This window comes from Solanum verrucosum, unplaced genomic scaffold, assembly GCF_900185275.1.
Source record: "Solanum verrucosum unplaced genomic scaffold, falcon-dt-bn FXZP01000108.1, whole genome shotgun sequence".
Lineage (NCBI taxonomy): Eukaryota > Viridiplantae > Streptophyta > Magnoliopsida > Solanales > Solanaceae > Solanum > Solanum verrucosum.
In genome coordinates, this window is record NW_026020274.1 from 5,832,584 (window position 1) to 5,839,106 (window position 6,523).

A 6,523-nucleotide genomic window follows, 5' to 3' on the forward strand; every position below is an offset into this window, starting at 1 on the left:
ACAACAAATTAAGAGAAACAACAAAAAGTCCAACTCTCTCAACACACCCAACTCTTTCTACAACAATTATAGTCAACCTTATTAAAAAAACACAAGCCATATATATCCACATACTTCCAGAAAGTTAACCAATTCAACAGTTCATAACCCCAAAAATTAGGATAAAAAGAAAAACACCAAATTGCAAAATTAAACCGCATAAGAATAAAACAAAAAAAACGATAAACCCAACAAAGAATAGATTATCTCTAACTACATTGAGCTCAATATGTCGTATGTGCGTGTGTGAAGGCAGAAATAAAAAAGGTCCCTTTTGCACTTACACCCACAAAAATCCAAAAACGCCAACAAAGGAAAACCCTAAGCAGCTAACGATTCACCAACCCATCAAAACACTAAATTCAAAGCAGCAACACCAATGCCGATACATACACACATACATATTAACCACCCACCATTGACACCCAAAAAAAATTCAAAAAATCAGAAAAAAAAAAGTTCAACTCAAAACCAGAGATCATACACGAAGAAGATGACTAACCTGTTGAGAAAAAAAAATCAATTGAGAAAGAGGTTGAAGAATGGTCAATAGCAAATTCAATGAATTTTAGAGAGAAATTAATATTGTTTTTTCGTTTTTGTGGGTTGGTGTGGAAAGAGAAAGTAAAGGAATCGCTTCGCGGTGTCTCCAAACGGTTTTTATGGAAAAGGGAAAAGGGATCCGCCCGGACCAAATCCTAATATCTATTTATTGTGAATTGTATGATACATCAACTTTTTTGAGGTCAACTATCTTGAATTGTAGTGTTATTTTTATCTTATATTGAGGGTGGATAATAATTTTAGAATAACTAATTTCGGAATAATATTAAATTGGCATCTAATCTAATAGTAATAATTAACTAATCTTTGTTTTTTATTTAAAATTTAAAATTCTTGTAGTTTATTTTTTTTCTAATTAATAACAATGATTTTCGAGTTCACTTTCGTTCACCCCAATAATTATATCAACTAAGTAGTCAAGTGTATGTGATTTGCATGTGTGTATCACATAAATTAATAATAATAATTTTACGTATGTTTTTCTGTAAAATAAAAAGTCATATCCCTCTTGATTGTCCCTCTGCAAATTTGATTATAACAATTATTTATCTTGTAAGTACATGCATATACTTTATGATAATACTCTTGAATCGGAGCATAAAAAGAGTGATGATATCCATTTTGCACCTAAAAGAATGTCTAGATTTCAAAATATATGCTTATTCTTTATTTGGTGAATTTATTCGAGAGGATTTTCAAAGTGATCTTTGTGTTGATAATGTGAGTCGTTTTTTGAGTTGTTATTATTTTTATCATGTGGTTCACATTGATCATAATGTGGAAATTGAGTTTAAAAGTGTGAACATTGTTGATAAAGTTTAATTGAATAATAAATTCCTTGTTAAATTGTATATACTTGATAAAAGTGATGATACAAAATTTAAAGAGTGCATGACTTGTGGCTTGCTTGAGGGTGTTAATTATTTAAATGTTAGCAAGCTAATTCTCAAAATATTTGTTGAAAGTTCATATTGTATTTTGAAAGTTCTCTAAAAATGAAGAACGTACTTTACATGAGAAAGGCACTATTGAGAGTAGTGGTAAATTGATAGGTGCTAGTTTTTGTTAGTTTCTTTACGTACTCTAATTTTACTTTTGGGGATATACTTTGGGTAAAAAATGTGAGTGCATCTGGAAAAAATATAAATATAATCCATCTGAAACATTTTCGAATATCTATTATACGTATAAATGTGATAATTCTTGTTTTGATAAATTTACTAACCTTCTTAATTTGTTTGTGAAACAACATCAATAGAGGATCCACAAAGAGGTAAGATACTTGGAGTATATTTTACGGCTACAAAAAGGTTTGAGGTGGCATTGTCTACTAAAACTAAGAATAATTTGCTTGAATGACTTGTGCTTATTTTTGAATCTTCTAAAGGCCACAAAGGTAAATTTATATATCTTTGGCCTTTATATTAGAAACTTTATTATGATTAGTAAAAGTTCTTCAAATTTTTTACTATTTGATTCATGTTTAAGATGCTAAGTGAGAAATTTAAGAGAATTGTAAGTGTGTTTGATCTTGGAAATGCATTCTTGCATTTAAGGATTGTGAGTAATATAGTTAGTTTTCTTGATTTTGTGGTTAAGAGGAGTATAATCAAATTGTGAATCAAGAAACTATTTGATACAAATTGTCGAAGTAGCTAGTTTTGACTAAAAAGTTCTATTATTTAGAATTATTGAATTTTGTGACCTATTCAAAAATTGTGGTATACTTTTGAGTCAAGTTTTTGATATTATGCTTGAAAAGTTGATGCTCATGTGATTTCGTGATTTTTGATTCTATCATAAAAGTTGCATTTTTTGGAGTGGTATGTAACTTTTTTGGAAGTTTATTTTGGGTTGGGTACTAATTCTCTTCTAAAATTTGCAAGGTTTGAATTTGAGGTCAAATTCTTTTCAAGATGAAAAAAATTATGCAAGTTGAGAAAGTGTTCATTTGCCAGAAGAATTTTCACTTGATATCAAGAGCTTAGAGTATTTCAAATGAGTATAGAACCAAGAACCATAACAAAAAAAAAATTAACATTATGTTTTAGGGTCCTTTTGATAGTATGGTGTACACGTAATTAAATGCATTTATGTTTTTTCTCATCTTAGTTAACCTTAATAGTATAAATAAATAGAATAGAATACAAATGATTTGGACATACAACATTTTTAGGTGAATACTCTTGGTAAGTTTTGTGGATTGTATCCCTTTATCTCTATATTAGATCTCTCTTGAATATCTCTTAGTGATTATGTGAGTTCAATGTTCCTCTCCCTCGAATTTAATCTTATAGTTGTTTGTTCAAATTAGATAATCATAAATTTTTATTTATTGATTTCTAATTTACTTTAATTATGAGATTGTTCTTTCTTTCTTCTCTATCTCCCCTCAATTCTTAATTATCTCTTGAACCTTCTATTTTGTATATCATTTTGACATTAGCCCTTTTGCTCCTGGGGAACTATTTCTTTAAGAATATGAACCACCTCTTTCAAGTGCAAATGGAGTTTGGTGGCAAACCATGGAACCATGCTATAATTTCACCAATGACGAAATACTTAAAATGACAAATTATGCATAATGTTACTCCATAAGATTTACTTATCATTTTTTTAGCCAAATTTATTAAAATTACCTAAAATAGTCATTTGACCCTATTTTTCCCAAAATAAAATGGTTGTGTTGCGTCTTTTTCTTCCTTCTTCTTCGCCTTTTTCTTCTGTTGTTGCTTCCTCTTTCATCTTCATCCTCATCCTCCTTCTTCTGCTTCTTCCTCATTCTCCTCCTCCTCCTCCTCCTCCTCCTCCTCCTCCTTCTTCTTCTTCTTCTTCTTTAAAATTCGACATACTGTGAACTATTTCGAGCAAATTATATATCAAAAAACTTAAAATATCGAGAGAATTTTATATTTAAAATTTAAAATTGTTTAGAGGAGATTTTGAGTTGGTCGAAATTGAATAGTCATTGTATACTTTATATATAATTGAATTATATATATTCAGTTTTTAGTGTATCACAATGTATATCAATGTATATGCAAAATGTATATGCAAGTGATATTCAACTTTTTTAGTGGATCATAATGTATAGTCACAGTTTACTTTCTATGACTTTTAACCATTTTTTTATGTAAATAAAAACATGACTATATTTATTATAAACTAATTATTTTATTATATATATTTAAAACAATCCCTCAGCATTGAGTATTGTGTACGTGGAAGGCTTAATTTTGAATGCTTCAGTTTCAACATAACATTTGCATAATACTTAAAAAAAAGCATTTGCATAATAACATTTGCATATATAATTTTCTCAATATGGTTGGAAGGTATATATATGCAAATGTTGAGCAGAAGGACAAACTAATGGGCTAACTTGCTAATTAACATCTCTTATGGGTGGATCTGGCCCAAATCCCAATAGTGATTTTCAACAAGTCCATTCCTCATTTATTAACAAGTTCTATTTTTAGCCCTTACATATATGAATAAGTACTTATGATCCATTTAAGTATAAAAACTATTCACTTTTTTTGTATATTTTTTTCCTTATATTTCATATTTGGAAAACTTCTAACATGTTTTACAACTCACTTTTGACTGTTGAAATTATTTTTTATTCTCAAAATTTATTCAGAAGTTTTGATTTTTATAAAAATAACCCCCTTTTTAATATCAGCCACCAATCATGAAGGAGATTGTGAAATTGCATGGGCCCCATTGTCGATTATTTCGGATAGAGGTGCCCAATTTACTTCCCATTTTTGGAGGTCTTTCCAAAGTGGGCTTGGTACTCAAGTGAAACTTAGTACTGGATTTCACCCTCAAACGGATGGTCAAGCGAAACGCACCATCCAAACCCTAGAGGACATGTTGAGAGCGTGTGTCATTGACTTCAAAGGTAATTGGGATGACCACCTACCTTTAATAGAATTTTCCTACAACAATAGCTACCACTCGAGTATTGCTATGGCACCCTTTGAAGCACTTTATGGTAGAAGGTGTCGATCTCCGGTTGGGTGGTTTGAAGTAGGTGAATTTGCTCTTCTTGGTCCCGAGGTAGTCTATGAGGCTACGGAAAAAGTTCGACTTATAAGGGATAGGTTGAAAATGGCTCATAGTCGGCAAAAGTCTTATGCCGATAATAGAAAAAGAGACCTCAAATTTGAAGTAAGTGATTGGGTCTACTTGAAGATCTGACCCATGAAAGGGGTGGTGAGGTATGGTAAGAAGGGGAAGCTTAGCCCCCGGTATGTTGGGCCTTATGAGATCTTGAAGCGTGTCGGAAAGGTCACTTATGAGTTGAAATTACCCATCGAATTGGCCCCGATTCACCCGGTGTTCCATATTTCTTTGTTAAAGAAGTGTATAGGTGACCCGGTGTCCATTCTCCCTCTAGAAGGTTTAGGGGTGAATGAGAGCCTTTCTTATGAGGAGGTTTCGATCGAAATCCTAGATCGTCAAGTTAAGAAGTTGAGGAATAAAGAGGTTGCCACCGTAAAAGTCCTATGGAGAAATCACGTAGTTGAGGGTGCAATATGGGAGGACGAGGCTGACATGAAGTCCCGCTACCATCATCTTTTCCCTCCTACTCCTAGCCATAGTTGAGGTTAGTAGTCTCTCTTAATTAGGTATAAATTGAAAATCATGTGTGTTGATGATTATGACATGATTTCCTTGTATGTGCTTATTTTTGTGAAAATTCATGCTTAAGTTGTATTTTGAGTTTTCATGAATTTTGTTTCTCATGGTTGATATTGCACCCATAGATGTTGTGTGATGTTGTCTTCATGAGAGTTGTAATAAGCATGCTTGATGTTGTCTTGTGAAAGAAATGTCTTGTTGATTGCTTGATATATATGTTTATGCTCGTTGAATATGGAGAAGGTAGTTCCTCTTATACTTATGTGAAGTAAAGAGTTTTGAGAATAGTGATGTTGTGGATTAAATTCCAATATGATATGATGATATGGTGTTGTTGATGTGACTGGTTGTTGTGCTGCTAGTTTGAGTCATTGTCTCCCTAGAAAGAAGTCCCAGTGACATTCGGGGACGAATGTTCCTAAGAGGGGGGGGATATTGTAACACCCCGGAAATTCTATGACTTAAGTTAGAGCCTCACCTTATGAATAATGACATAAAAATAGTTAAAATGATTTTTATAAACCTAAACTAATGTAATTGACTTGGTTTGGAAGAGTAAAAGTCTAAACGTCAAGAAACGACCACGACGTCTGGAAACTAGAGAATAATGTGTTCTAGTGTGTCCTTAGGTTTTGGGCAAGTTTGGGAGTGTCGTATGATGGTATAATCTGGTGAAAAGGTTTAAAATAGGTAAATATATGTTGCTAGGGTCAAAACGTTCGAATACGACTCTCCGGGGCCACCCTAAGGGGCTCCGAGGAGGACCCCAACCTTAGCCAAGCAAGCTGCCAAGGCAGCTTGCAAATTGCACTTGGAGGGAATAGGGGCGCGTTGCGCACTTGCTCCCCTAAGGAGCAACAAGTTAGTTCGCGACGCGGTCGTGTCGCGGACTCTACTGTCTCGAAATTTAATTCCAAATATCTTCAGGGAACAGCTCCGCGTCGCGGACTTGTTCTGCGACGAAAATACAGAAATTTAGAAATCTATTTCACTTCATTAAAAAGTCCATTTAAGTGAGGGGTATTTAGGGTACTTTAGGGGACGTGTATATAATGATTTTTAAGTCAATTTACCTCACTTTTATCACTCAAACACAAAACCCCAAAGATCTTAACCTAAAGTTCCTCTTTCTCTCTACTCTCTCTCTCTTCTCAAGAACTCCATTGAAGAAGATTGGAACTTCAAGAAGAAGACCAACTCTCCAAGGTTTCAACTTGGATTTTCGTGGTTAATTCGTCAATAAGGTATGGTTGCTTATCACTCTTGGGAT